The sequence below is a fragment of the Choloepus didactylus genome, chromosome 18 (assembly GCF_015220235.1).
Source record: "Choloepus didactylus isolate mChoDid1 chromosome 18, mChoDid1.pri, whole genome shotgun sequence".
Taxonomy (NCBI): domain Eukaryota; kingdom Metazoa; phylum Chordata; class Mammalia; order Pilosa; family Megalonychidae; genus Choloepus; species Choloepus didactylus.
The window spans coordinates 59,177,995-59,201,954 of NC_051324.1; the positions used below are offsets into that span (position 1 = coordinate 59,177,995).

A 23,960-nucleotide genomic window follows, 5' to 3' on the forward strand; every position below is an offset into this window, starting at 1 on the left:
ACCTTGGAGAGCTGGAGGATGGACATGGACTGGCCCTGAAGGGGGCTGTCTGTCCCTTTTCAGCTCAGTGGCGAAAGACTCAGCCATTTTCAGTTCCCAGCACTCTGACCCAGACAAAGGTGGAGATAGTACAGGCAGAGTCTATTCAAATGCTAATGACTTCTCCCTAGGGGGGTTATTTTCCCTAAGAGGAAAGGGGTGGGGCCCAGCTCTACTACCTGCCTTCCATTCAGAACCAGACCCCAGAGCCTGGGGAAAAGCCACGGGCCACACCTCCCTATACCAGTCTGGAGCTACAGGCTGACAAGTGCCACCTGCTGGGCAGAAAAGCACAGAGACCTGAGGCATCACAGGGTGCACCAACTTTCTAAGATACACACTCAGGTAAACTGGATACTGAATATTTCTACCTTCTGGGACCTGAGCCTATTCTGGTCTGGGAAAACCAAGGAAACCATGCCTAGGCACCAGAAAACTACAACCTACACTAAGAAAAATGAACTTATGGCCCAGTCAGAGGAACAAACTTAACACTTCAACTAAGATACAGGAATTGCAACAACCAATAATAAGTCAATTCAAAAAGTTTAGGGAAGATATGGCGAAAAAGATGAACCATATAATGAAAACACTGGGCATACATAAGGTAGAAATCGAAAGTTCAAAAAACCAACTGGCAGAATCTATGGAAATGAAAGGCAGAACACAAGAGATGAAAGACACAATGGAAACATACAACAGCAGATCTCAAGAGGCAGAAGAAAACACTCAGGAACTGGAGAACAAGGCAACAGAAAGCCTACACACAAAAGAACAAATAGAGAAAAGAATGGAAAAATATGAGCACCGTCTCCAGGAACTTAAGGACAAAATGAAATGCAGGAATGTACATGTCATTGGTGTCTCAGAAGGAGAAGAGAAGGGAAAAGGGGCAGAAGCAATAATAGAGGAAATAATCACTGAAAATTTCCCATCTCTTATGACAGATGTAAAATTGTGTATCCAAGAAGCACAGTGTACCCCAAGACACCTAATAATCAGTTTATCAAACTTCAAAGATAAAAAGAGAATCCTGAAAGCAGCAAGAGAAAAGTGATCCATCACATACAAAGGAAGCTTGATAAGACTATGTGGAGATTTCTAAATAGAAACCATGGAGGCAAGAAGGAAGTGGGGTGATATATTTAAGATACTGAAATAGAAAAACCATGAACCAAGAATCCTATATCTGGCAAAACTATCCTTCAAATATGAGGGAGAGCTTAAAATATTCTCTGACAAACAGACAATGACAGAATTTGTGAACAAGATACCTGATCTACAGGAAACACTAAAGGAAGCACTGCAGAAAGGAAAAGACAGGAGTGAGAAGTTTGGGAAACAATTTTGGGAGACAGTAGCACAGCAATGTAAGTACACTGAACAAAGATGACTGTGAGTATGGTTGAAAGAGGAAGGTTGGGACCATGTGGGATACCAGAACAAAAGATGAAGGATAAAGACTGGGACTGTGTAACTCAGGGAAACCTAGGGTGCTCAATGATTGTAATAAAAGGTACAAATATGTTTTTACATGAGGTAGAACAAATGAATGTCAACATTGCAAGGTGTTAAAAGTAGGGTGAGATTGGGGGGAAATACAATCAATGCAAACTAGAGATTATAAACATTGTATTATGCTTCCTTTAATATAACAAAGGCAACATACAAAAGCTAAATGCTTATGGGGGGGGGGGGATAGGGGAAGAGTATGGGACTCCTGGCATTGGTGGTGTTGTCTGACTATTCTACTTTAGATTAATGCTATCTTTCCTTTTGTTACTTTCTAGCTGTCAAGTTTTCATGTGTTTTTTTTTCTCTCTCTCTCTTTTCTTTTTCTTTTTTCTCTCTGCCTTCTTTGACTCTTCGTCCTTCTTCATGGAAGAAATAGCGATGTCCTTATATAGATAGTGGCGGTGTTGCTGAATACATAAATACATGACTATACAGGGAACCAATGATTGTTTACTTGGGATGGAATGTATGATGTGTGAACAAAACCATCTTAAAAGAAATGGGCTGATGAAAACTTGAGGGCACTGGACTGAGTGAAATAAGACAGACACATAAAGACAAATATTGCAGGGTCCCACTTATGTGAACTAATCATAATGTGTAAACTCATAGACATGAAATATAAATTACCAGGATATAGAATGAGGCTAAAGAATGGGGAGGGGTTGCTTATTATGAGCAGAATGTTCAACTAGGGTGAACTTAAACATTTGGAAATGGACAGAGGTGATGGTAGCATGTTGTGAGAATAACTAACAGTGCTGAAAGGTGTGTGAAGGCAATGGAAAGGGTAAGCTCAGACACACATATTTCACCAGAAGGGAAGTTGGAGGTTAAAATATGGGAATATATGAAACAGTGAATCTTGTGATGGACAATGTCTGTGATTAACTATACAAGTATTAGAAATCTCTTTCATGAACTAGAACAAATGTATGACTCTATAACTAGAAGTTAATAATAGAGAGGCATATTATAGGAAAAAATATATATACCTATTGCAAGCTATATTACAATTAGTATTTTAACATTCTTTCTTCAACAGTAACAAATGTACTATACCAAAACTGAATCAATAATGGAGGAGGGTGTGGTTTTGGGTATGAGAGTATTTGAGTTTCCTTTTTTTGTCTTTATTTCTTTTCTGGAATAATGAAAATGTTCTAAAAATTGAAAAAAAAATTGTGTTGATGGATGTACAGCTGTATGATGGTGCCACGGACAACTGATTGTACACTTTGGATGTTTGGATAGTTGTATGGTATGTGAACAATCTCAATTATATAGATAGATAGACAGACAGATAGATAGATAGATAGATAGATAGATAAAGAGTAGTAGGATCTTGTGTCATTCAGGCTGGCCCCTCCTCATCAGCTTGGCAGTGCACACTCCCAGTGCAGATCCCTGGTTCCAGTTGTGAAGGGAGCAGAGTAACCCTTGTGCACATACTGGGAGCACAAATGTCTGGTCCACTCTGACTGGAGGTAATGGGAGAGAGTCACCATCCCAGAACTTGCCCTGCAAGTAGAAGGCACATCACAGGGCTCTCCTACAGAATGCTGTGAGAAAACAGACAAGTTGTGTTGCCTGGGACAAAGGATTGCTAGCTGTAGATCATACAGTGCAGTGGCCAGGACTGTGAGGAAACTTTCCAAGGGAAGAGGGAATATTCCTATCCTCTTAAATAGGGGAATTCCTAGGGCCAAATCCACATGTCCAAGACAAGACACATGTAGAAAGGACCAGGGAGGCCTCTATGCTTTGGCTGGATCTATTCTCTATACTATTGATATGGCTTAGCTCTGAAGGAGGTCAAGCTGCAAAGACATCAATAAAGAAATGGAAATTATGAAAAGGAACCAAACAGAGCTGAAGACCATAGTAACAAATTTAAAATCCTCTTGGGTTCAAACAGCAGATTGGAGCTGGCAGAAGAAAGAATCAGTGACCTTGAACATAAGACAATTGAAATAATCCAACTTGAGGAGCAGAGAGAGGAAAGAATGAAAAAAAGTAAACAGAGAATGAGGAGCCTGTGGGGTACTGTCAGGCATTCCAATATATGGATTGTGGGAATCCCAAAAGAGGAAGAAAAAGAAAGAGGTAAAGAGAATAGTCAAAGAAATAATGGCTGAAAACTTCCCAAATTTAACAAAAGCATGAAGATACGCATCCAAGATGCTCAACGAACTCCAAACAGGATAAACCCAAATAGACCCACATAGCACCATACTATAATCAAACTATCAAAAGCCAAAGTTTTTTTTTCTCTGAAAGCTGCAGAGAAAAACACGTCACATACAAAGAAGCCTCAGTAAGGTTATGTGCCAACTTCTCATCAGAAACCAAGGAAGCAAGAAGGCATTGGAAAGATATGTATAAAGTGCCGAAAGTAAAAAATTGCCCAAGAAATCTGTATCCAGGAAAACTGTCCCTCAAAAATGAGGGAGGAATTAAGACATTCCCAGATAAACAAATACTGAGGGACTTTGTCACCACTATAGCAGCCATATAAGAAATGCTTAATGTTATTTTCTGTGGGTTGAAAGGAAAGGACACTAGACAATTGAAGCCACATGAAGAAGTAAAAGATCTCTGGTAAAGATAATGACATGGATAAATATCAATACCAGTGCTATTGTATTTTTGGTTTGTGGCTCCACTTTTTACTTCCTACATGATCTAAAAAGCAAATACACAAAATGTAGTGATAAAATCAGTGGTTTTGGACTCATAATGTATAAATGTAATTTGTGACAAGAACTACATGAAAGTGGGCGGTCGGAGGGGTATGGGAACATAGTGTGTGTATACTATTGAAGTTATGTTGGTATCAAAGCAAACAAGATTGTTACAAATTTAGGGTGTTAAATTTAAGCCCATGGTAACCACAAAGAAAGTGTCAGAGAATATGCAAACACACAGGAACAGAAAGTAGAGTACAGGTTACCAGGAGTAAGGGGTAAGGGAATTAGTGCAAAACGAATGTAAGGTTTCTGTTTGAGGTGAAGGGAATGTTTTATTGATAGATGGTGGTGAGGGTACTACAACATTGTGAATATGTATAATCCCACTGAAAGGTATGCTTGGGTGGGTTGGGAGGGGAAGATTTATGTTGTACATATGTTTCATAATTTAAAAAAGAAAGAAAAAGAGAAGGAGAAACCAAGGATATAATGACAATTAAATTCAATACATGGTACTGGATGGGATCTAAGAATGGAGAAGAAAAGCTCAAAAGGATCTTTTTGGGACATAAGAAAAATTGGAATATAGAACATAAGATTTATATCAATGTTAAATCTCTTGATCTTGATAACTGCACTTAAGGTGATTATATAAGTGAACATCTTTGTTTGTAGGTTATGTACATGGAAGTATTATGTGTTTAAGGAGTATGATGTGTACAGCCTGCTCTCAAATGTCAGAAGATAGATAGATAGATAGATAGATAGATAGATAGATAGATAAGATAGATAGGTAGATAGATAAGATAGATAAGATAGATAGATATAGAATGATACAGCAAAAGTGGCAAATGTTAAAATTGGATCAGGGTATCTGGAAGTGAAGTATGTTGGAGTTCTCTATATGGGGTCTGTATTATTTTTGCAACTGTCCTGTATGTTTGAAATTATTTCTAAATTAAAAGTTAAAAACTAAACAAACTAAACAAAAAAATTCTAAACTTGACGGTACACTCAATTAGCAAGACTGAGGAAACAGGCACTCTCATATGTTGATTGTGGGAACAACCCCCATGGAGAGGAATTTGGGAATATCCAACAAAAGTATATATGTTTTTACTCTTCAACCTAGCAAGCCCACTTCGAGAAATTTACCCTAAAGATACACCTCAATAATGTGCAAATACATATGCATAGTGTTATTCACTGCAGCATTATTTGTAAAGAAAAAATGTTGAAAACTACCTAAATGTACAAATTAGAAGATTGGTTGTATCAACTGTGTATATATATACACACACACATACACACACACACAATGGAGTACTATACAGCTGTAAAAAAGAATGAGGAAGATCTGTATGAACTATAATGGGCTGATATCCAGGAGACATTATTAAGCAACAAAAAGAAAGTTCAAAAGAGTATATATATAGCATATTACTTTTTGTGTAAGAAAGAGGGGGAAATAAAGCATATCTGTTTATATTTACAAATGGAAACACTGGAAGGATAAACCAGAACACAATGAAGTTGGTTACATGCAAGGCATAAGGAAAAATGGAGTAGAAGGGATTTGGGAGAGATGACACTTCTTTGAATATACCTTTCTGTAATATTTTGACTTGAAAGCATATTAATGTTCTACATATTCAAAAACAGAATGAAATCAGTAAGAATGGGGAGGAAAAAAATAAAATTGAGATCAAACTGAAATAAACTTTACTTTATTTCAGAAGAATTCCATAACCATACAGGGGTGGGGGAGAGTGGTGGCTAAAAAGGACTAATCCAAGTAATTTATGAGCACAGTATTTGACTATATGTCCTCAGTCTTGGGCAAGGACAGGGGGCGTAGGGGTGGTGTTGGGGGAAGGGACTGAGGAGAGATGTACAAACAAATTCTGAACTCTTTAATAGGATTTGCTTATTTTAATGCTATGGGTAAAGCAATTAGGAAGGTATTTTAGATATATTATAGGATTGAGCAAATGAATCAATGTGTTGATATCAGGATTCTCACTGTGGAAAAAGGTACATATAAATATGGAGAGGGAAAAAGCAAGAAACAACTCTGGGGATTACTATTACTATGGTAAATTAAATTGTTAGATTTTTAGATGTTGATCAATCTCTGCATATTTGGGATAGATTCTCCTAAGACAAGGTATAATGTTTTCCTATTTTTAAAATGTATTTTTAGTTTTTATTCATATCAAAGATATATATTCATATAGTTGAAATAGTAAAAAAGTTTTCAAGGTTACAAAAAAGCAGTCTCTTCCCCAAAGGGAATTCCTTCTTTCTCTTTTACCAGGTTCTTTTGATATTTATCTCTATTCTCCAAATAAAATGTTTGATTTTTCAATTTTAGGTGTTATCTACTGACTGCCAATGAGGAAAATAAAGATTTGTTTTCTTCCTCACTCCTCCCTGCACACATAACTTTCCCATAATTGTGGTTAGAGAGAGTGATATTCAGGGTGTACATTTTCATAACTTTGTAAATCTCTTCACAACTGAGTCATATAACAAACTATGATTACCTTCCCTGTACACTTTTTTGTTTTCCCTTGAGTTATGTGCCTTATATTTTAATTGATTATTTTTAGATACTTAATAAATTCTACTCCAAATTCTTTGCCGTTTGTCCAAATCTCCTCTCAAGATGATCATTTGTATCAGTTATTCCATCAATGTCATTTCTTGAAGGGTCTTCTGTAATCTCTAGAGCTGTTTCCACCTGGACGAGCTGCCTTCTGTTTGGTGCACATTTACATCATTAGATCTCCCTTCACCATTGTCCTGGAGATTTTCTTGGCTCTTCTTTCATGATGGTCTCCTGTTTCCTGTACCATGTCCTCCTCTTTCTTCATTTACACCCTCATTTTGACAGAGCTTCCTGAGATATGGTTGAAGTGAGATGTCACAGGTTGAGTTCCCCGGGCAGCAGGCTCTGAGACGAAGATTGATGTACAGGATTTTGTTAGGGAATGCTCTTGTAATCAACACCTATGGAAGGGAAGGAACGGAAGCAGGATTGAGCAGAGGCAGAAGGAGAGCTATGATGAAAGCTAATGAAGGCCTCAGCTGGCTCTGGGCAGTTTTGAAGCTGGATGTTTAGTAACACTAACTCAAGGTCAAACATAAGACCTTTGGGTTCAGGATGTCAAGGAGTGGGCAATACTGAGAGAATCACTGAAGAAGCTACACTTGTTTAATGCAACATTTAGATTCATTTTCTTTAACAAGTTAAGCAGAGAGCAAGCTAACGGAGAAGGAAAGGGCCAGTCTCTCTCTATCTAACTGCTACAAACTCCTAGCTAATGTGTCAGTGGCTTCTGCTAGCCAAATTTTCTTCCTCCAATCTGCACAAGGAGGTTAGATCCACCTAACAATCTGATCTGCCTCAGTGTGCAACTAACTCAGTTTGGCCTTTTCCATGAGAGACCAAAGGAGTCTGATTCTCTACTCAATGCTCAGAGACTGTATGGCTGGTCAAGCATTTATACAAAAACATTTGCTAGGAAACAGGGGTTTCAGCATCCAGGAGTCTTAGCATAGATCTTCATTTGTGCTTCCTTGGGCTTTCTTACAAATACAAACAACTTGTTTACTTGATTTCCAGGTAAAAACATTTTCCACCTTTAAAAATCTTTTTTCAAAAATATATTCAAAAACAAATTTTACATAAATATGCTTATGTCTCTTTTAAAGAGCAATAGGTTTACCCTGTGACAAAACAAGTTTACTTTGGGGTAACAAATAAGTTATACTTTACAAATACTTATAAAAATCATACTGGGTGACCTTTTACAGTTGTCCTGAGTTGGGGTAAGGGAACCCATGTAGAGCAGTAATGGGGAGTTGAAAGCAATTAAAGATCTGAATACATGGAAAGATATCTTGTTTATGGATTGGAAGTTTAACATTGTTAAGATGGCAATACTCCCCAAATTGATCTACAGATTCAATGTAATCCCCATGAAAATTCCATCTGCCTATTTTGCAGAATTGGATGCACTGATCCTAAAATTAATGTGGATTGTAGGGACCTCAAATAGTGAACACAATCTTGGGAAAAAAAGAATGAAGTTGGAGGACTGCCATTTCCAATTTTAAAACTTAATTCAAGACAGTTTGGTACTGGCATAAGGATAGACATATAGGTCAGTGGAATGGAATGGAGAACACAAAACAAGCCCGTTCATCTATGGTCAAGTGATTTTAACAGGGGTGCCAAAACCTGTCAATGGGAGAAAGAATAGTCTTTCAACAAATGGTACCAGGAAAAACTGGATATCCACATGAAAAAGAATGAAGTTGGACCCTTAATCAGAGCATATACAAAAACTAATTAACTCAAAATGGATCAAAGACCTAAAAGTAAGTGTTAAAATATAAAACTCTTAGAAGAAAATATAAGAACAAATCTTTGTGTCCTTGGGTTAGGCAAGTTTTCTTATATATGAAACCAGAAGCACAAGAAACAAGAAATATAATAGGTAAATTGGACATCATAAAAATTTAAAACTTTTGTGCTTCAAAGGAACACTATCAAGGAAGTGAAAAGACAATCCAGAGGATGGGGAAAATATTTGTAACTCATATCTCTAGTAAGGAACTAGCATCCAGAATATAGATGAAACACTCGTACAACTCAATAGTAAAAAGACAATCCAATTTAAAAATGGGCAAAGGACTTAAATAGACATTTCTCCAATGAAGATACACAAATGGCCAACAGACATATGACTAGATGCTCAACATCATTAGTCATTAGAGAAACGCAAATCAAAACCAGAATGAGATACCACTTCACACACACTAGGATGGCTATAATCAAAAAGAAGGTCAATTACAGGTGTTGACAAGTTATGTACAGAAATTCGAACCCTTATACCCTAGTGGTGGGAATGTAAAATGGTATATCTCCTTTGGAAAAGTTTGGCAGTTCCTTAAAATGTTCAGCATAGAGCTACCATACAACCCAGCAATTCCACTCCTAGGTATATACAAAGGAAACCTTAAACACACACAGACACACCTCTTTATTTCTTTAGCATGAACTGTAAGGATTTAAGCATGACCTGTAAGTAGCATATCCACAATACAGGATGCTATGAAAAACAAAATCAGAAAATAAGATCTCTTGGAAATTAAAAACAAGAGAGCCAAAACAAAAAAAAAATTCAATAGACAATGTGGAAGATAAAGCTGAGGAAATCTTCCAGAATGTAGACTAAAAAAATAGATGAAAAACAGAAAAGATAAGAAAATTGGAGGATTAGAGGATCAGCCCAGGAGGTAAAATTCCAGGCTAATAAAATCTAGAAAGAAAGAACAGGGAAAATAGATAGGAAGGAATTTAATACTTGAAGGACTCATGTCAAAGGACAGATTAAACCTAAACAGTCTCAAGTTGGAGTGGTGGACGTGGGGGAGGGTAACCCTTATCAGAATATATGTTTAATGAAATGAAATTTGATAAGTTAAAAAAAAGGACTCATGTCTCCATAAAGAAAGAGTTTACCAAGTGCCCAAGAAAATGAATGAGAAAAAACTTACACCATTACACATTGTAATGCAATTGTTATCACAGAGAAGAAAGTTGTCTTCTCTGTGACATGAGAATGAAGGACTGAGAATCATTGGACTTCACCATAGCACCACTGGAAGCTTTAAAATTCAGAGGTATTTTGATTTTCAATCTAAAACTATCAATCAGGAGTGTGAGAAGGAATAAACTATTTTCACACATGCAGACTAAAATAAAAATATTTCCAAAATACCCCTTTTCAGAAAGATAGTAGAGGTGGTACTACAACAAAATGAGAGAGTAAACCAAGAAAGAAACAGAACCCCAGGAAGTGGATCCAAAACAGGACAACAGATAAGGGAAATCTCACTATGACAGCTATGCAGCAGGCTAGAAATCAAGTAGTCTAGGCTTAAGAAGATAGAGAGCTCTTCAGAAGAGTCTTCAAGAAAAAAAAACAACCAAGAATATATAGCTTATTTTATATATTTAACTATTGGACAAATAACACTAGCAGACATTTGTGCTGGTACAGATAGAGTAGTGGAAAAATCAAGAATATTTATATCCAGAATAGCTTTTCTTTCAAAAATGAAGGTGAAATAAAGACTTTCCCAGATAAAGAATTTGTTGCTAGTCTGGACTCCTGAAGACAATTATATAATAATGTAGATTACAAGGGGTGATAGTGTGATTGTGAAGACCTTGTGAATCACACCCCCTTTATCTAGTGTATGGATGAGTGGAGGAATGGGGATAAAAACTAAAGGACAAATGGGGTGGGATGGGGGGATGATTTGGGTGTTTTTTTTTCACTTTTATTTTTTATTCTTGTTCTGGTTCTTTCTGATGTAAGGAAAATGTTCAGAGACAGATTGTGGTGATGAACACATAACTATGTTATCATACTGTGGACAGTGGATTATATATCATGGATGATTGTATGGTGTGTGAATGTATTTCAATAAAACTGAATTTAATAAAAAAAAAGAAATTAACAAAAAAAAAAAAAAAAGAATTTGTTGCTAGCAGACCCACCTTACAACAAATACTAAAAGAAATTCTTCAGGTGGAAAGCCAGTGACGCCAGATGGTAATTTGAATCCAAACAAAAAAACGAAGAGACCCTGTAATGTTAATTAGGTAAAAGACAGTAGAAATGCATATTTGCTCCTTTCTTCTCATAACTAATTTAAAAAGCAATTGTTTAAAATAAAATGTCTATAATGTATTGTTGGGGCTATAATACAAACAAATGTGATATATGTGTAATGTATTTATTTGCCAATAGTAGTACAAAGAAGGTGGGTGGGAAAGCTGGACTGGACTAAGGAAATGACTACAGATGGTAAAGCAATAATTATAACAATGTATTGTTGGGTTTGTAACATTAACAGATATACTATGTATAATAATAATAATACCCTAAAACAGGGGAAAGGGATTCTTAAGTGTCTATTTGGATCTGTTTTGTTTGGGGTATGCTGTGCTTCTTGGATCTGCAATTTTATGTCTTTCATAAGAGATGAGAAATTTTCAGTGATTATTTCCTCCATTATTCTTTCTGCCCCTTTTCCCTTCTCTTCTCCTTCTGGGACACCCATGACATGTATATTTGTGCACTTCATGGTGTCAGTCAATTCCCTGAGACACAAGCTCATATTTTTCCATTCTTTTCCCTATCTGTTCTTTTTTTTGTGTAGGATTTCAGATGTCCTTTCCTCTAGTTCATGAACCCCCTTTCTTTTGCCTCTTAAATCTTCTGTTGTATGTCTCCATTGCATTTTTCTTCTCTTCTATTGTGCCTTTCATTCCCATAAGTTCTGCCATTTGGTTTTTCAAGCTTATGAATTCTTCTTATGGACACCTAGTGTCTATATCCTTCATCTCTTTTGCCACATTTTTCTTCAGCTCATTGATTTGATTTAGCATATTTGTTTCAATATCTTTAATTAGTTGTTTCAATGCCTGTATTTCATTCAAAGTGTTAGTTTTTTCCTTTGACTGGACCATATCTTCATTTTTTCCTAGTGTGATTTGGAAATCAGATGCCCCCTTTGGAAATCAGATGAACCCCCTTTCTTTTGCCTCTTAAATCTTCTGTTGTATGTCTCCATTGCATTTTTCTTTTCTTCTATTGTGCCTTTCATTCCCATAAGTTCTGCCATTTGGTTTTTCAAGCTTATGAATTCTTCCTTATGGACACCTAGTGTCTATATCCTTCATCTCTTTTGCCACATTTTTCTTCAGCTCATTGATTTGATTTAGCATCTGATTTCCTTGATTACCCCAATCAGATTTCCCAGACCAGATGGGTCCAGGTCTCAAGAGGAGGGTGTAATCATTATCAAGTTTCCCTGAGGATGAGCCCCAGCAGATTATCCTACTTTCCTGTGAGGCTTCTAGACTCTGTGCTTTTCCTATCCTGCCCAGCAGGTGGTGCTTCTCAGCCCCCAGCTCCCCACTAGCATAAAGAGGTGCGATGCCTTTCATTTTCAGCAGACCCTGTCCCTGCTCAGGTTGAGGGTGGTCAGAAGCCAAGCTTAAGCTCTTTCTGTTGTTTTTTTTTGCCCCAGGCCCTGGGTCTGAATTCTCTGAGGGAGGGCAACCACTTGAGCTGGGCTCTGCCCCCCACTTGAGCTGGATCTCGCCTCCCCTTTTCTTAGGGATGATATGCCCTTTAGAGAATTATCTTCTTCACTTGACTTCTTTTTCTCTCTCTGATTATCTTAACTCCACCCTTGCCTGGGTCAGTGTTGACAACTGAGAATGCCCGAGGTTTTTGCTAATGAACTACTTAGAAGGAGAGAAAAGAAAGAAAGAAAGAAAGAAATCTCCTTTTCAGAGCCAGTCCCCAGCTCTCCAGTTTCTGTAGTGAACATCCAGAGTTGGTACCCAGTTCTGTGTGCCCCTTTTCTTGGGACACAGCCATTTTCCAGTATTCTGAGCTCAGCCATCTCCAGAAGCCTCTGTTTTTATTTATTTGTTTGTTTGTTTATTTATTTATTTATTTTTCCATCAGCCCTGCCTCCTATCTGCTGGGAGAGACCTCAGGGTTCCTTTCCTGCTTGCTCCAGGCTTATCTGTGCTCACAGCTTGTATTCACTACTCCAAATTTGTTAATTAAAACCACTATTGGAGCTTGCTTGAGTTATTTTCCATTGCTCCCCACAGAGACTCTTTCTTATTCCTACAGGGAAGTGTTCCAGCTCAGCCTGCCGTGCCAATGGGGGAGGGGCATGCCTACAGTTTTGGTGGCTTTACTTACAGTTCTATGCTGTGGTCTTAGTCTTTTCTCCCATGCCAGACTCGTGTACAATGTGTGTCTAGTCACGGATGTCCCCTAAACATTGTTCCCAATGATCTCTTAACTAAATTGATGACCACGGGAATAAAACAGAATTATAGATAGGTGATATTGTAAAGGAAAATCAACACAAATGAAGGGATATGGGAACATGTTCTAAAATTTAGGAACATTTTCTCAGATTTTAATCTAGATGAGCATTAGTCAACCTTTATTGAGCACCTACTATGTGCAAGACTCTCCCTGTGTTAATCTTCACATCAACCCTAAGAGTAGATATTATTATTGAGGAAGTCAAGTATTTTGGTTTGCTGAACTGCTGGGATGCAATATATCAGAAATGCATTGGCTTTTACAATGGTGGTTTATTAGTTCACAAATTTACAGTTCTAAGGCCATGAAAATGTCCAAATTAAGTCATCAACTGGTACATACCTTCTCTGAGGAAAGGCTGATGGCATCCAGGGTTCCTCTGCATATAGGAAGGCACATGGCAGCCTCTGCTGATCCTTCCCTTCCGGGTTTAGCTCCTAGTTTCAGCAGCTTTCTCCAAAATGTCTCTGGGCCTCTGTCTCAGCTTCTCTGAGCTCTCTCCAAAATGTCTCTGCCATTTATCCTCTCATAGAGGGCTCCAGCAAGAGGATTACCACCACCTTGAATGAGCGGGGTCACATTTCCATGGAAACAACCTAATCAAAAGGTCCCACCCATAAAAGGTCTGCCCCCACAAGATTGGTTTAAGAGTACATGGCCTGTTACGGGGAACATACCAAATTCAAAGCAGCACACCAAGGGAATAGTCGTTAAATATTTGCCTAAGGTCCCACAGCAGCAATACGGTAAATGAACTGCTAATGGAATTTGCTGTTAGTGAGTTACCTGGCCCCAAATTCCATCCTCACTCATGATGTTCAGAGATTGATTGATCACAATGACACCCAAAGGCACATATGCATGGAGCAACCAAACTTAAGGAGCAGGTCTTTTTGAAATGGTTCAGTGTATCATCACAAGATGTTATTATTCCATCATAAGATCTAAATGCTATTGTTTGGAGAAAAAAGAACTTGGGACATAATTGACTTGCCCCCCTAATATATTCACCCATGATGGCCTGTACCTCCCTTACTCTAACTCTCACCACAGCATATTGTAATTACTTGATGAACACGGAATTTAGTCTTTCTGTTCACTGCTGCTCTGCACCCCAGCACCTGGCCTCGAGAAAGCACCCCATGTTAGGGCCAACAAGCTAATTTGGGTTGGGGGCAAGCTCTATAACCTTGCCCAGTCTGTCTAGTCACCAAAATTCTCTTCAGTTTCTCTGTAAAGTACCATACCGGATTCAATGTATGGAAACATTAAAAAAAAAAAAAAGTATGGAAAGTTCAAGATTACTTTAGATACTATAGTTTTGAATTCAAACATCTGTCCTTACCTTGGAATGCCACATGGGATAACTATGTGTCTGATTTAGGGGGAAAAAAAGAAAGAGTACATAGCTGTTTTTATCTCCCTTAAATTTTACAAAAATAATTCAGTGACCAATTATTTACTTCGTCATCTGTGCATAGAAGTGCACTGTAGAGTAAGATATAGAAAACAGTTTCTGCACTAAAGGAGCTTACAATTCATTTAAAGAGTTTAATTATGTTAATTTATTTCTTGAATAGTTGCTGCATTCACATGGTTCAAAAACTTAAAGAAAAATTCTCCTCTCACCCCATCTTCCAACTATCTGTTTCCCCTTTTCAGAAGCAACCAATGTTATTTAATTTATTGTGTGTCCTTCCATAAACATGTTTAAGTATATACAAGTACTTACTTAAAGATATTCTTTCTCTCCTTCCTTACATAAATGGAAACATGTCATAAACATTGTTTGGCACCTTTTTTCTTTTTAATTAGTAATATATCTTAGAGATCACTCTGTAACAGTGCATGTAGGTAGAGTGTCCTCTTTTTTTCATGGCTGGATGTTATTCCTTTGTATATTTGATAATAGTAATACAACAATAATGATAATAATAGCAAAGACTTACATAATAGCGGATCACCATTCTAAGAGTCTTATATTGGTATATTTAATCCTCTCAACAACCCTATGCGAAAGGTATGATTATTTTCCCCATTTTACAGAGAAGGAAGCTGAGGCACCAAGTATTTAAATACCTTTCCCAACGTCACACAATTAGTGATGGACAGGTCCAGCTACATAACCTGTGGATCCCAGTGCAAAATGAAAATGTGGGGCCCTTGTTCAAAGAGCAGGAAAAAATTGCCATTAAAGATACTCAAATATAAAGCCTTTTCCTTTCTTTCCTGGTTTTTCTCTTGACTTGTCATAGTGTTTTTCATTTGCTATTTAAGTCAATTAAAGTAAAGAAAAATTAAAAGCTTAAATCATTAGCATGAATTTTACTATCCATCTTTATATATTGTGCAATGCCAATTTTGTAGAGCATTTCACTAATGTGGAATCACCAAATTATATGATTTGTATTTTGTAGCTGATACTTGCACATGTATTGTGTTCTTACCAGAACAGTGGAAATGCTGCACAGAACGAACTCAACTGTTTTTGTTTAGCTTCTTGATTCGTGCAGATTCTGCCAACACTCTTCTATCTTCAGCTTACTTACGAGTAAAGAAAGACTGAAAGGAAAAGGAACTATGAGTTGCCCGTCTTCCTTTTCCCTCTATGTCATAATTTTCATTAGTGGTTGGCTAATAAAGGGAAGTAAAAAAGGAGATAATAGGGTCCCTTGATCCTCTAAGTATCTTAGTAAGTCTCCGTCCTCCTCCTGCATTGGAACAGAGCTCTGGTGAGAGTGGAAAGCACCGCCTCTGGGACCAGTCAGCATCCGGGTTACTCAGTGATGGATGTAACAGGCTTACCTCGCCCTCCCTTTGTATCTCTCAGAACTCCCAGGCTATCTCTGGTCCACCGGCATTCTGTGGTTTCCGGGCATCTCAAATGCTGTAGCCAAATGGGGTGGCAAGTAATGGTGACATAGTAATTGCATGCATCTCTGCTCACACACACACTTCATTGTCCCATCCGACAAGTTGAAATATAACATTATTAAGAATTTCAAGAGGACAACAGCAGAGCATTAAACCAAGCCTGGGGCCTGTGTGACCGCACAGGTCAGAAGGCCATGGTGCCTGTCCTGGTGGTGGAGTGGGATTCAAGCTATAATTTATTTAACCAGTCCTATAATGAAGGGCATTTGGGTTTTATTTTCCCCACGTTTTGCTTACAAACATTTGTTAAAAAACAAATCAGTAACTGTGTATATGTAGGGTACCTAAAAATTTGGCGGCAGGGGAAATAGTTATTTAGTTTTTCATTTTATTAAATGTGCTCTGACATAATTTAATTATAGTCTGTGTTTGAGATTCAAGCCTTCTTCCCCAAGCACAACTCTGTGATGATAATGAAGTAAACAACCCCTTGTTTCCAGACTTTTCAGAGAGTATGTCAGTGGGATAAATTCCAGGGCATAAAAACATTGCCTGCCACATAGTAGGTGCTTAATAAAGATTTGGAGAATGAATAAATTCCTAGTGGTGGAATTGCTGAATTAAAGGGCATATGCATTTATAATTTTGATGGCTATTGCCTAATTGTTCTCCACAGATGTTGTAACAATTTATACTTTCACCAATAATTTATGAAAATGCCTATTTCCCCAATCCCCCAATCCCCCGACCCCCAACTTTATCTTTGCGATCTTAGATGAAAAAAAAGTATCAGTGAAGTTTCAAATGCATTTCTTTTAGCGAAGTTGAGCATCTTTTATTAAAAGCCATTCATATTTTCCTTTTTGGTAAATTCTGTCATATCCTTTGTCCATTTTTCTTTCTTTTTTAAACATGTTTAAAACATTACTATTTAGCATGTATTGCAAAATGTAACATACATACACAAAAGTACATAAAACTTTTTTTGTACATTTTGATAAATATTTATAGAGCAAATACTCACGTACCCACCACTCTGGTGATAAAAGAGAACATTGTCAGCCCCTTAGAACAGCCCCCTACCCTTCTCCCCCTCCACCCCAGGACCCATCAAACACAAACCCCTCTGCCCCTGGCTCTCTTGACTTCTATGGTGTTCTCTTCCTTGCTTTTTCTTATAATTTTACCACCTATCTATGCATCCCTAAACAATATAGTTTAGTTTTGCATGCTTTTGAATTTTATTTACATGAATCTTATTATATATTTTTTTGTATCTTGCTTTTTTATGTGTGTTCAATATTACCTTTGTAAAAATTCATCCATGCTGTTGAATAGAACTTTAATTTGTTATTTTTCTTTGTACAAATATATAATAATTTATCCATTGGGATGGTTCCAGTTCTGGGCACTAAGGAAAAACACTGTTATGAATATTCTTACACAGTAATCCTGATACTTAAGCATTTCCTTAGGATATGTATCTAGTAGTGGGACTGCTGGGACATAGGGTACGTATATCTTAAATACATTAGATTATATCAAAGTCCTTTCCAAAGTGGCTGTACCAGTTTACACTCTCACCTGAGTAAAAGGATTTGCTGGTTTTTATTTATTGATTTGTAGAAGGTTTTTGTATATAACATTATGGAAATTAGCCCTTTTATAATATGAGTAACAATATTTTTTTTTTTTTTTGAGTTTACGGTCCCTTTAAAGAGGCATGGATGTTCTTCTCCACTAGAAGAATGAAAATATCACTGGAACAAATGGAGTATTCTAATTTTGAAGCATTTAAATAAAAAACAAGTGTTTCAGGTTAACCTTCTTATTGCTTTTAATCTGCTATTATACATGTCATTAATACAGATAATCATACTAGCATTTTCATGGAATGCCTGGAATACAAGATGCCAAATATAATAATAATGATCATTAAAAATTATGTGTTCAGCTTGTACCAGACAGTGTTTTAAATCCATTATATAGATTAATTTATTTAATTGGCAAAAAACCCTAGGAGATAGGCTCTATTTTTCACCCCATTTTACAGGTATATGAAATGAGGAGCTGGATTGTGTTTTCTAAGTCTGACTTAAGCAGAATTAATAAACTCAGAAAAAATTCATAACTTATAAAGATGCTTTCTTTTCATAACTTGTTTTTCTTCTTGGGAATAAATGATAACCTATCCTGGGCTCATTTTCCCCATCATCTCAGATCTGAATATACCTCATAGCTTTCTCTTTCTTTCAAAGAAGCCAGCATTATTATAGCTTTCTTCCAATCCTCTCTCGTAATCCCTTTTCCTCTGTGTCACAGGGATGTCACACATCTGCAGTCAGGACTGGGAGCCAGAGAGTGGCTGGAGCCAGTGGGGAAAAGGAAGGGAGAAAAAGGGTTGAGGGGAAAGTCACGGTCCCAGACCGCTGTGGATGTGGGGAGGGTGCGGAGAATGACCTTGTTAGGGAACGGTTTTTAAATCTGTGGGATACAGATTCCGGAGACTATGAACTTGACTTGGAAAAAATAATGCCTCCATTTCTACCCAAGTCTAACAGAAATTTAGCATTTCCTTCAGTTATGAATGTAGACAACATATCACAGTACCATTAGCAGTACAGCGATCTTGTTGCCCATAGAAAGTATAGATCTTTTCATACTCTATTATAGTTGTGGCAGATATCTTGAAATACTATTTATGTTCATTCACCCCCTCAAAATTATGGTAGTTATTCGACTCTCCATTAGCTCTTATTTAACACATTAATAAAAGCACATTTATTATTATATCACACTTTAAAAATGTTTTTTGATAATTGTATCTTGATATGATTGGTTTCCTTTGAATTCCTTTAAAAACATTTAAAAATACTGTGCTTCATCAAACTGCCAAAGGGATCCATGGCATGGAAAAAAGTTAAAAAAAAACCCTGCTTTATGGGTATTTTCTTTGCTTCCATTCTTATTGTCACATGGTTACCAGAGCCTAGAGTGCCCAAAGCATGCCTCAAGCCTGGGAGGCTGTCATAGATTATTCTACTTTTCTGGATACCCTTCCTCCCTTAACTTTCATACATTTTCAATAGTTTCTTTTACCTGACTGACCGTCTTTCTGATTCTTTTTCATCCTCCTGACTTTAACTGCAGGTGTCTTCTTTGGGGAGTTTATCCTTCACCATGTCATCCACCACCATACTTAGGTGGAGAATCCTGAAGCTTTTTTAATCCAGTTTGTTCACCCTCTAATAAGTTCCATAACCCCAATTGCCTCTGGGACACCTATAATTGGTTTTACCACTGGTATTTTGAACTGCCTATATTAAAAACTAGGACTCCTCTCCAAATCTGCATGCTGTCCAAATTTTCCTGGACAACCATCTTGTTTATCTCCCCAGTTTTGTAACCTTAGAATTATTTGAAAATTTAAATCAATTAATTTTTTTGAATTGGTAATTTTTGTGAATGGTACAAAAATCAAAAGATACAAAAGGATATGTAAGGTAATACCTGAGATGTCTTTCTCCCACTTGGTCTCCTAAGCACTCAGTTCCCCTCCCAGGAGATTACCACTGTTATCAACTCTTACTTCTTTTTATATTGGCTTTACCTCAAGTTCTTCTCTTGTCTCTGAAATGTGTGCCCTTTCTTCTTCAGGCTCTCACAGACCTTATATACATGCATACATGTATATATACCCATATCTATAAAAATATTTATATATGTACATATTTATATACATATATTAAATTTTCCTCATGGCCTTCCGGCCTCGAGTTTCATCACGTCGCTTCCTGGATGAAGAACCTACAGGGTTGGCGGGCAGGGGCTAGGGGTGATGGAGAAGAGGACTTAAAGGGGACTTAGGCAGAGGTTCCCATTGGCCGACTGGTGGGAAGCACTGCCAGGATTCCCTCAGTTTTTTCCTTCAACCTCGGGCCCTCTTCCAGTTCTCCTGTCCAAAAGCCTCTCGTTTCCAGGGGCCGAGACAGAGACAGAGACAGCGAGATACACAGAGACCGAGACTCCGAGGCACCAGCATCCCTCTCCCCCTTCCGTCCCGCCCTGCCGCCCTGATGGACACCCGCCATTAGCCAGTGGTGCCCATGATAGGCCCAGGAAGGGCCAATGAGAGACGGAGGAGGGCGGAAGATTCCCCGCCCCCACTTCTAGGCTTGGTTGAACCGTGCAGGTAGGTCCCGGGCAGGGGGAGCTGTCGTTGGCACTGGTGCCCCGGGCGGTGGGGGCACGAGTGGATGGGGGTGATGGTGGGGAAGGGGAGGTGGCCCCGACGGGGAGAGCCCGAGGTGGCGGCCCGGCCGGGAGGCGGGGGCCGAGGGGCCCGGGGAGCGGTCGCCGCCGAGGGCCCTGGAAGCGGCAGGGCTGGGGGAGCGGGGACGCGTGTGTGGGGCACAGGGTCCATCGCCCCGCGACCATCCGCGGGCCTGGGCGGCGGGCCGCGGGCCGAATGGTCAAGGGGCCTGGCTGCCCAGGGGCCGGCCGGGGCCACCGAGCACAGCCCGGGGGGCCAGGCCGAGCCGTGGTGGGACGGACCGACGCGGAGAGGAAGGGAAGCTGCATCCCGCGGGCCGCCCCTCCTGAAGCCAACGGGGCAACGGCCGAAAGCGCCCCCCACCCTGAGCCCGCTACCCCATTTGCCCCTCTCTAACCACGGGAATGGGGCAAGTCGAGTCCGCCAACTGCGGGAAGGTTTGGGGGGGCTTAGATTTGGGAGGAGGATCCAAGATGGGGGGAGGGGTGGGAACTCGGGCTCTCCCCTTTCTCTCTCTCCCTAGCTTCTGAGGTTGGGGCTCCTGGAAGGGCTTCTTAAAACCTACTGCGACATGGGTCAAAGAGTCAAACTCCCTCCCACCCCACCCCTAAAGAAAAAAAGAAAAAAATCCGATGAGCAGTAAGGAAAGTGATGCCAAGACTTCCAAGCCCAAGTGACAAACGCATAGTAAGAACAAGTCCACTCCAGAGGTTTTACTTTTCTTTAAATAGGGGTTCTTCAGCCTTTGATTTTTCGAAATTTATTTTTACAAAGGTGGGTGCTGTCATTTTTTGTCCCTACTCGGGCAAGCCTCCATTTTAAGTGAAGCAGTAACTGGTTAAGCTGGAATTTCATTCAGGCCTAGGACTTGAACAAGGATCCTGCAAGAAGGCATTCAGCCCATCCTTCTGATTCTGGGCAAACGTGCCTCCCTTTCATCCCTAAAATTAAGTTGTTTGGACTGCTTTTAAAGATTTCTCAGGAAGGAGGCTCTTTTATTTGCTTCCAATGCTTTAGTCAAGAATATATTTTATTTTTAAGGTAGAATTATCTCTGAAACAATTTAAGCTGAATAAAAACTATGATCAGAGAGATTTTAATTTACTAACTAAAATTAAACACGTCAAAAGCCTTTTTAGATGGTCAGTGATAGAAATCACCTTTCAATAATGTTCATGAAGTGCCCTGGATAATAATTTTTTTACCTGTATTCTGGTTTTCTAAATTCTTTGAGAAGCAATGTTATTTTCTCTAAAATATGTTTTGCATATTAATTTCTCTTTTAATCCAAGCTACGTACACATTTATGGAGAGAGAGATATTTGCCTTTTTCCAAAGGAGAGTATGTTTTGTACTTTTTGGGATGCTGAGGCAAATAGTGCTTCAAATCTCTACCCAGGAAGCTTACATTGTTTGCTTATTCTTGAGTATTTTTTAGTCTAAATGAAAATCCTCTCTTTCAGATACCTTCTTGAAACAATAAAAAGTTTTCCTACCTGCTCATATTTGGTGACTCTGAGGGAATTACTAAGACTCCCTTCTTGCTCATTTTTGTATATTGCCTGAGCTATTCCTGACACTATGAATACTATTTGGATGCCTCTTAAGGTAAGACAGTACTTTTTCATGAATGGCCTCCTTTATTTTTTCTTTAGAATTGAGAACTTTCTAATTCGTAATTTGCTATTCTTCAACTAACTTACCTGCTAATCCTCTCTCTTCAAAAATTAGTATTGTGTTTGCTTCCTAGGACTGATCGGTTATTCTTTATTTTGTATTGCTACTGCTCTTGATTATTGGTATTAAAATATTAATGAAGTTAGATTAACTTCCATTATAATGATGTGTTCATCCTTTTTACTTTAAATTATGACAGACCACATATTTATAAATTCTGTTCCATTCCCAGTATGGACATCATGGTCCGCTTTCAAACAGGTACTTGGGAGTCATAGGTATTAGGGTGTGCCCACTCTTACAAATCAGTAGCTGATTCATGTGTTACAAAAGATGTGTCATTAACCGTTTGTTTATTCTGAAACTTGATGTAGTATGTTAGAACATTCCGAGTCCTGCTAGTCTATGTGGACAGCTCTGTTGGGGAGTCCTACTTCTGCTCCCTAGTCTTTTGCATGAGGTTTTGTGCCCTTTTCCGCAACAGGTAGCATTGTGTGCCTTGTTCCTTTTCATAGGGTAAACCTCATTTGGACAGTATGGACAGAATGACCTTTGGGTGAAAAAAGGTCTCATTGGTATGATGGTTCTCCAGTCACTCTTGCCTCCTTCCCATCCCTTGTATACCCAAGGCCAAAGGACTTTCCATTAGGACTAAGCAGAAAGCAAAGTTTAGGACATGTAGGGAGGAAAATGGGAGGAAGGATGGAGAGAGAAAAATGAGTGATGGAAGCTTCCCCAAGTGACACAGGTTGTCTTCCCTTAAAGTTAGATACTAGTATAGTCAAGATTGTTCTTTGGTAATCTGCTGTGTGGAATTCCAAATTAATGCAGTGGGTCAATCAGAGAATAATGCAGTCTGTGTTAACCTAAATATTTGGACTTTTGGGAAATCTTTAGGTAATGTAGACCAAGTTCTTATCTTCAGTTATGTTCCAGCTGCAGTTGTTGGATGAGTGCTTAGATTAGTATGAAGGAAGCCAAACTGACACAGCTTTTCCAGCTATTCTGCCATAGAGTTGGAGGGCTTGCCTGGGAAGCCTAGCCAGAAGTCCTTAGTCCATAGGAATTGGAGGACCTTGTACAAGAGTGTTTCTCTTTGGGATCGAGTATTAAGTTCCAGGACCTGGTGGCCTCTCTGCTCTTTAGGAAGCAGACAGGGGGTTATTAGCAGGTACTAATTCCTTCAAAACCCAAGGATATTGGGATCAAATTGTGAATTTCATTTTATGGTCACCTTGAATTTAATTAATGTGTTAAGTATGTGGAGGTCTGCTTTTTAAGATCTCTATGATGTTTAAAATTGTTTCTCTAAATCTCTCTGAACCCAGGGTGTTATAATATAGTTCCACAGTAACCTCGGAAGTTGTGCCAAAGGCTTCTGGCATGGCAGGAATACAGAACAGAAGTCACTGCTCACTGATGTGTGAATTACCACCTGTTCACTACTTAAGAGTAGTTATGTGGCTGCCTTAATTTTGTGTTCCCCCACCAATCCTAAGATAGTGGAAGACGTCTTCTGAGTCTAAAATCTTTTATTTGCTAACATTTGCTTCCAACTTTTATTACTTAAAAAACACACAAAAAATTGTAGTGTTTGCACTGGACTGAAAAAAGAGCACTTTTTGAGGGGAGGATAGATAATATTGAGTTTGGGAGCTGGAAAATAAAAGGGAGCAAATTTTGTTCTCTTTCAGTTGCAAATATTGTTAAGACATTCCTGAGAAGTATTTTCAGATTGGAGCTACTTATTTTTAAGTAAAAAGAAACAATGGGTAAAATAAAATATAATTTGGAGCCAAAATGTTCAGTTTCTGATTATCTTATTTCAGGATGAACTTTGTAGTTCTGAGAGGCATTACTTAAATGTTAGACCTGAGAATATGCTTGTTTCCATGTTTATAGAAAATAGTGTCCATGCTCTCCCTCTTCACAAACCAAAATACCAAAGGAAAC

General features: G+C 38.5%; 1 protein-coding gene across 1 annotated transcript in view; it reads left to right on the forward strand.

Moving 5' to 3' along the window:
- Nucleotides 1–20,929: 20,929 nt before the first annotated feature.
- The window catches only part of KANSL1 (KAT8 regulatory NSL complex subunit 1), a 243,673-nt gene continuing 240,642 nt past the window's right edge, over nt 20,930–23,960 (forward strand). Inside the window, exons 1-2 of the mRNA XM_037810006.1 lie at nt 20,930–21,017; nt 21,794–21,938. The gene's annotated coding sequence lies outside the window, so the exon portion shown is untranslated. The remainder of the gene's footprint in view (nt 21,018–21,793; nt 21,939–23,960) is intronic.